Source organism: Nannospalax galili, unplaced genomic scaffold, assembly GCF_000622305.1.
Source record: "Nannospalax galili isolate Female #2095 unplaced genomic scaffold, S.galili_v1.0 scaffold2085, whole genome shotgun sequence".
NCBI lineage: Eukaryota > Metazoa > Chordata > Mammalia > Rodentia > Spalacidae > Nannospalax > Nannospalax galili.
Genome location: NW_008353877.1, coordinates 291,927 through 299,614, shown reverse-complemented (window position 1 = coordinate 299,614; position 7,688 = coordinate 291,927). Strand labels below are relative to the sequence as shown.

Sequence of the window (7,688 nt, the reverse complement as noted above, 5' to 3'; positions counted from 1 at the left end):
AAGGGAATTATTAAGGGAGAAAGGGGCGAAATGGGGGCACCTTAAGAGGGAAAACCATGATGGAGGGGTGAGACAATGCAAGAGATAAATAATGCTTAGCTAATCTTGAAAAACAGAGGGAACCATATTACTCCTACAACCTACTGACAAATTATACATAGCAGATCAAGAAATATATGTCTAGGTAAGGTTCATCTGAAAACAATTGGTCTTTGCCCAAGATTTATTTACATGACGCACAGTAATTAAAAGTACCAGACTGGTGGAACTAACCTGCTTGGATGTTTAACAGACAGCCTATAATAATTTGATCAGAGGGACATAAAGGACAGTTTTTGCTCCTTGCCCTCCTAGGTCGACTAGTTCCAGGGGACTATGGACATCTCTCAAAATGTCCTGTAATTATGGTGGGTCACCTGTCCTCTTGATCAAGGAGGCTGAGGAGACCCCACCAGATGGACTTGAACCAGTGTCCAGTCTATAAAGAGGAGGGTCAACACAGAGGAATCATTTCCTCCATGCTTCCAAGCAAAGCCAGCCATAGTTGAGCAGGACCTTTGACTTATTGTCACATAGGCGGAACTGGTAAAAGAAAGGAACCAGGGGCTCCTCCCAAGCTCATGTGAACCCTGAGGAACAGATCCTCAACCGCTGTAAGAGTAAAAACAAATTGGTTTATCTGGGCCAACAGTATGGCCTTAAACACCCAAAAGGAAAGTATAACCAAAGATTAAAGGGGCCAATATAATTTCTAGAGTCCATATGTATAGCTAAAGGCTACATAAGAAGCAATGATGCCAGATAGGAGATACCTTCTTTTGAGTTGTTGGCCAGGGTGGCTCAGGAGACTCTCAGACAGTAACCCAGCATAGAAATGGGAAAATGAACAGCAGACCCCAATCTTATTTAAAGGAATATTGACAACTGATTGTTGCTAGATGAGGAAGGAACAGCTGGCCCTCCTAAAACAAAGACCTCTAGATAGGCTGATTAGATTCACCAGATGGACAAGTGGTAGGGAACAGCTGGGTATACCAACAACACAGTGGACAGTAGTAGGGATAACAGAGTATAAGGGCTCTAGTGGGGGGAGGGAGGCTATGGGAGGGTGCCATCTGGGAGTGGGTATATAGTTGAATAAAATGGTTTGGGACGTTCTGTGTGATATACACATACACAAAATAAACCTTGAAATCTACCCGATGACTTCATAGACATACACAGGTGGCAAGGATCCAAGTGCAACCGATTATGACTAGTAATAATCAGATACATACAGATGAGCGACGCATATGCCAACATCTCAGTGTTATTAGCAAAAACAATGAGTCTTTCTGTAAGAAAAAGTATATTTTAAAATGAAATGGAGATCTTTCATTACAGCATTAACATATTCAATACCAATTTCCAGAGCAAAGATGCATCTCTTTCAAAAGTTATTCAAAAAGATAGAAACTGAGGAAGAACTCCCAAATTCCTTCTATGAAGCCAGCATCACTCTAATACCCAAACCGGGTAAAGACACAACAACAACAAAAAAACTATCAATCCATATCCTTAATGAACATAGATGCAAAACTTCTCAACAAAATACTTGCAGACACACTTAAAGCTGTAATGAAATGCTTATTCTAATCATGTAGTTATTAAAAATTTTAAAAAGTTTAAAAAATAATTTTTCAAAGCATGAAAATTTGCTCCTTAATAATTAGTCGATGTGATAAACATTACCATTGAAATCTACCTGATGACTTTATATCCATGCTCAGATGCCAAGGAGCTCAGAAAGTAACCGAATGTGACTAGTAATAATCAGATATGTAGAGATTAGAAATGCATGTGCAAACATCTTAATGTCAAATGCATTAAAAATGAATTTTTCTGTATGAAACTGTGTATTTTAATAATGAAATGGAGATCTTTTTTAAAGGTTAAAATCTCATTTAATTTTATGTCTTATAGGGTTTATGCTGAGTACAACATTGTATAACTGTAATAATTTAACTGTAAACTTAAAAATTTACAGCCAATTTTGAAAGAGATGCATTTAGGTCTGGAAATTGTTATTGAATATGTCAATGCTGTTGTAATGAAATGCTTCTTCTAAGTATGTGGTTATTAAATAAATAATTTAAAAAAAGAATAAGAATATAGCTGTTGGGTTCATTTTACTGCTCAGCCATTTGCATTTTGTAATGTATTAAACAGAAAAACAAAACAATGAGAAGACGAGCTAAGAGAAATGTTTGAAAAACCACATATGTGATCAAGGACTTGTATCCAAAATGTGCAGGGAACTCCTTAAACCAACCATAGAAAAGCAACCAGACTAATTAAAAGTGAGCAAACAATCTGAACAGATACCTCACTAAAATGTTATACAGTTGGAGAATAAGCATATGAAAAGCCGTTCAATACCATGTCATTGGAGAATAGCAAACTGAAACAATTTACAGTAGGTGATCCTACTGCATGCCCATTGGAGAGACCCAAACCAAACACTAGCCCCATCAAATTCTGGTGAAGCTATGGACCAACAGGATGCCCAGTCACTCTTGGCAGAAATACAAACTGGCACCACTACTTTGGATGACAGTTTGACAGTGTCTTACAGAGTCACACACACTCATCATATCCAGTAATTATACTCTGAGCTACTTACCAATGAGCTGTAAAATTGGGTCCATACAGAATCTTGCTGTATTAGTTACTTTTTGTTGTGTGATAAAATGTCATGACCAAAAGCAACTTACAGATGAAAGCATTTATTTTGCCTTAGGGTTCCAGAGTTCATCATGGTGGGGAGGCACAGCAGCAGTGGGCAGAGCAAGGAGATGAGAGCTCTCATCTTCAACCACAAACATAAGCAGAGAGGGTGAACTAGAGGTGGGGCAAAGCTATAAACTCCCAAAGCCCTCCTCCAATGACGTACTTCCTCCAATAAGGCTGTACTTCCTAAAGATTCTATAACCTCCCCAGACAGAGCCACCAACTGGGGACCAAGTGTTCAAATACATGAGCCTATGGGGGACATTTCTCATTCAAACTACCGCACTTGCCCATAAATGCTTGTAGCAGCTTTATCCATAATTGCCCAAACCTAGAAGCTGCTAAGATGACCGGCAATGGCAGGAAGCATGATTGCACCATGGAACTAGGTACAGCACAGTGTTTAGAACTCACAAGAAGAGATGAACTGCTGAGCTTCCAATAGACATAGAGGAAACCTTAAATGCATGTCATCATATGAAAGAGGTCTGTGACAAGGCTACAGACTAGATGATTTTGTATCAACAATTGTCTTCCCTTTCTTATGTTAAAGATTGTGCCATGACTTCTGTGTGTATCCTTAAGGAGTGTTTGTGTATCTTTCCCAGTCTTTGAACTTGGAGTATGTGAAAAAATGCTTTGGGCTGCACCCATACATTGTTGCTCTGTGTGTGTGTGTTTTATGTGTGTATACATGCATCTGTGTGTGTGCTTGAGGACGTGCACCTTTGTTGATGCTCAGTATCTCCCTTCTCTGTCATTTTCCACCTTACTTTTTGAGACAGGGTCTCTCACCGAAGCTGTAGCTCACCAATTCAGCTAGCCAGGCTGCCCAGTGAGCTCCAGGGATCTGCCTGTCTCTGCCTTACCAGGCCTGGGGTTAAAATGCATGTCAACACACTTGGCTTTCACACGGGTGCTGGAGATCTGAACGCAGGTCCTCACGTTTACAGGCAAGAGTTTACCCACTGACTCATCTCCCCAGGCCTGCTGTGGCTTTTGCTTATCAGCATGTTTAGATGCATGTGCCCTACTCTGTTGGGCTGCTATTTGGCAATGCTGAGTACATGCATCTGATCTGCTCTTGAGGAACTCAGAGGTGCTCCCAGCTCTGGGCTCACTTGAATGGTGCTCCTCTGAACACCCATGCAAAGCTCTCCCAGGTACACAAGTGGGACTTCTAGAGAGGTGTCCTCTTGGGATCTCTTCACTGGGCTGTGACTCGTGCCAGTGATCATATAGCTATTTCCTGAGGCTGGACCAATATGCCCACCAACCACTGTGCACAGCCTTCCATTGATCTATGTCCTTGGGTATGTGGTCAGCAGGGCAAGTTGTCTTTTCCCCAAGTGCACCTGCCCCTGCCTGAGAGTCCATCCCACCTCCTTTGTTCCCACGCTTCCTTGGCTCTTAAATGAGGAGCTTTCCTAACCATGGGATATGAGCTCTGCCCCTCACCCAGGGCCCCCAGCACCTTGAACTTTCCAGCACACTGTCTAATGTGAGGTACAAACAGAACGTTTCTGTTTCCCCTGCTGCTCTGAAGGCAGGGCCGCACCTCAGTCACCTCACCACTCTGGAGTCCAGCACAGGCTAATACACAGACACTTCAAACTATGTACTGGCTTAGTTTTTACTGAATAGATGAAGCTAGTCTGGGAGGCTAGGGGTTAACCATCCAGACGTTAGATGGTGGGCACAGAGGCCAAATGCTCAGTCTGTTCTGAGGGGCTCAGTGTGCAGCCTTAAAAGGGGGAAGAGGAGGGAGAGCAAACTCAGGTCCTCACTCCCTCTTTACCTGTGAGGAGAGACAGCAAGGCTGAAAGCAGGTTGGAATGCACTCTGCAACCCTCACTGGCTGTGTGACTTTGGGCAAGTGTCTGAACCTCTCTGTGCAATTTATAGTTTTCTCATCTATAAAGCAAACAAGAACTCCTTTCTCAGAGTGTTGTTATAAGGCTTAACTTAAATGAGCTCATATTTATAACACATGTAGAATGGTTCCTGGAACATGGCAAGTGTGATATCAATATTTATTACACTAAAAATAAAGGCAGACATAAAGAGGGCTGCTTTCTGTAGGACTCGGGCATTTCCTCTCCCTAGGTCCTGCACGCACTCTGAGGGAAGGATGTTCTTCTTGTCACTCTTCAGCCCTTGGTCCTTTCACTTCCCTGTATCTGAGATCTGAGGGGACCGTGCTCATTGGCTTGTGAGTTTAGTCCACTCTCCATTAGCTTGTGGGTACACAAGATCAAGCTTGGCTCCCCTAAATCTTGTATCCTGTGTCAGATGTCTTGAGCAGTGTGGGGCTAGCTCAACTGTGGGTTCAGGGGCTGGGTACAGACAGGGCTCTGACAAGGAAGGTTCAGGAAACCTGGGAAGGAAGCAGGAAAGCAGGTAGTCAGCACCAATGGGGCAAGGGGACTCGGAGCCATGGCTCTGTAATAAGTGACCTTGGTGTTGAAACTCTACTTGGTAGAGAAGGTTCTGGAAGGGGGTAAGGCCCTGATAAAAGCTTGGAAATGTAACAGAGTGAGGCCTATGTCTGGGATCCTGGGGGGTTCAGGAAATCCAGAGCGAAGCAAGGAGTGCATGGGGTGGTGGCAAGGGAAGAGGGGACAGACCACAAAGACCCTCAGTAATCTGCCCCTAGCCTGGAAACCCTACCCTTGAAGGAGACTTTAGCCACCCCACCTCCTGGGCACATTGTGAAACCTCAATGCTCTATGCCTGGCAGATAATCTGGGGGAAAGCTCTGGACACCATGGCATCATTTAGTGGGAACTATAGCGACCTGGTGTGGGTCGACACATCAAAGGGTTCTGCTACTATGGCAACAGAACAACAGGACAAGCCTAAAATTAGAGCAGTAAAAGAAAAAAGAGGAATGTGCCAGAAAGAGGTTCCAGAGAAGTCTCACCAGGTATTGGAGGGAGCACAGAAGGCCTGGACTTTGCTTTGGACAATCCAAGTGGCCCTGGAGAGGACCCTCCCGCTCCCCAGACTCAGTTTCCTCTTCTGTGTGGCTAGCTTGAGAGCACTGCCCTGGCAGATCTGGGATGTGCTAGGGTTCTCTGCCCAGAGCCATCGACAACAGAAGGGAAGGTGGGAAGGTAAGACTATGAAGGCCAGTCATCAGCCACCCAGGCCAGGTGGCCTAAGGAACATTGCATCAGAAATGTCTTGGGGCATATACTTCTCATTTCTGGAGTCTGCTGGCTTGGGCTGACTCTAGTCTCACAGATTTGTCCCTGCCTGTTCTGGATTTATTTAGTTGTTAACCTGACATACCTGGGTAGAGGGAACGTCAATTGAAGAATTGTCTACATTAGATTGGCCTGTGGCAATATCTGTGGGGCATTTTATTGGTTGCTGAGTGATGTAGGAGGGCCCGGCCCACTGTGGGCAGTGCCATCCCTGGGCAGGTGGTCTTGTGTTGTAAAAGAAAGCAGGCTGAGCACAGGCCAGGGGAGCAAGTCAGTAATGAGTGTTCTTCCAATGGCCTGTGCTTCAGCTCCTGCCTCCAGGTTCCTGCCCTGCTTGAGTTTTCTCAGTAACGAACTATTATGTGGAAATGTAAGCCAAATAAACCCTTTCCTCTCCAAGTTGGTTTTGGTCAGTGTTTTCATCGTAGCAATAGAAAGTAACTAAGACACTGTCCTAGGATCACCTTGTCCCACCGCAGCTTACAGGGAATGATGTAGCCATGAGACCTCCTGGGATGCCCTGGTGCTGGTTTCCAGCTGCCTGCCCTGGCTCAGGCCTTCCCAGGGCTCTTAGATCCACCTCTCACTCACTTCCTTCCTCTCCCCTGCTTTCCCAGGCCCTAAGCTGTGGCAAGGGTCCTTCTCTGTGGGATGAGATGGACACGTTCTTGCTCTCTCCACTTCACAGATGTTTGGCCAGTAGACAAAACTCTAGAGAGCTTGTCTGACTGCAAAGAACTGCCCAGGCATTCATGAGAGGGTGGAACAGCAGGTGCATGGCCACTAACCAGCTAGGTAGACTTGGGTAAGTATACAACCTCCTGGGTTTCTACTTCTTCACCTACAGAACAGGGTTTAGCCCAGCAGCGACTTCCCAGAACAGTGGTGAGACGAGATGATGTATGTGCCATCACTGTCATCACTAGGACCAACATGGCCCTTACTACCATCACCCCACACTCCCCCCAGTTCAGGGGTTCCATTGCCCAGGGGCTCCATTCTTCCTGATGTCAAAATCCTGGGGTAGCTGAGGAATCTCCTGGGGCACTGAATGGGAGGGCCTAAGGAGCGGTGACCAGATGTTACCTCCCCTGTCTGCCTGGATGACTTGGTTGCAGTCAGCTCTGTCCACAGGCACAGCTGGAATCAGCCCACCCACTGCCATTCCCGACTTTCTCCCGGGGTGTGCAAAGAAGGGACAATCAAGGTGGAGTCTCTTTCTTAAATGATAGTCTCTGATTGTGTAACTCCTTACTGGGCTGAGTAAGCCTCCATCTGTCCCAAGCTAAACGTGGCTGTTTTATTTACCTGAAGGATAAAAGCCCTGTCCCCAGATCACAGAATCACCTCTTCTGGTTTAGTTTAAGAATATACACTAAGTTCTACAAAAAAAGATTTTCCTGATCATACAGTGAGGGAAGTAGAGGCTCACCATTTCCTGGAATCTGCTGCACTATATGAAAGTGACACTGAAAACAGGCCCCAGCCATCAGTCCTGCTCAAAGCCAAGTTCACCGGGTTAGGAGTTAGGAGAGTCAGCTGAGCACACCACCAGGGGACAGAGGACAGAGGCTGCCCTAAACTGGAGCATCTGCATAGAACACTGCAAGGCTGAATGTAAGACAGTTAAAATCTCTCTCTCTCTCTCTCTCTCTCTCTCTCTCTCTCTCTCTCTCTCTCTCTCTCTCACACACACACACAGAGACACAG

General features: G+C 45.3%; 1 protein-coding gene across 1 annotated transcript in view; it reads right to left on the bottom strand.

The window, feature by feature from the left end:
* Positions 1-7,688, bottom strand: part of Gabbr2 (gamma-aminobutyric acid type B receptor subunit 2) — a 296,026-nt gene that overhangs the window by 64,141 nt on the left and 224,197 nt on the right. The gene's annotated exons all lie outside the window — the stretch shown is intronic.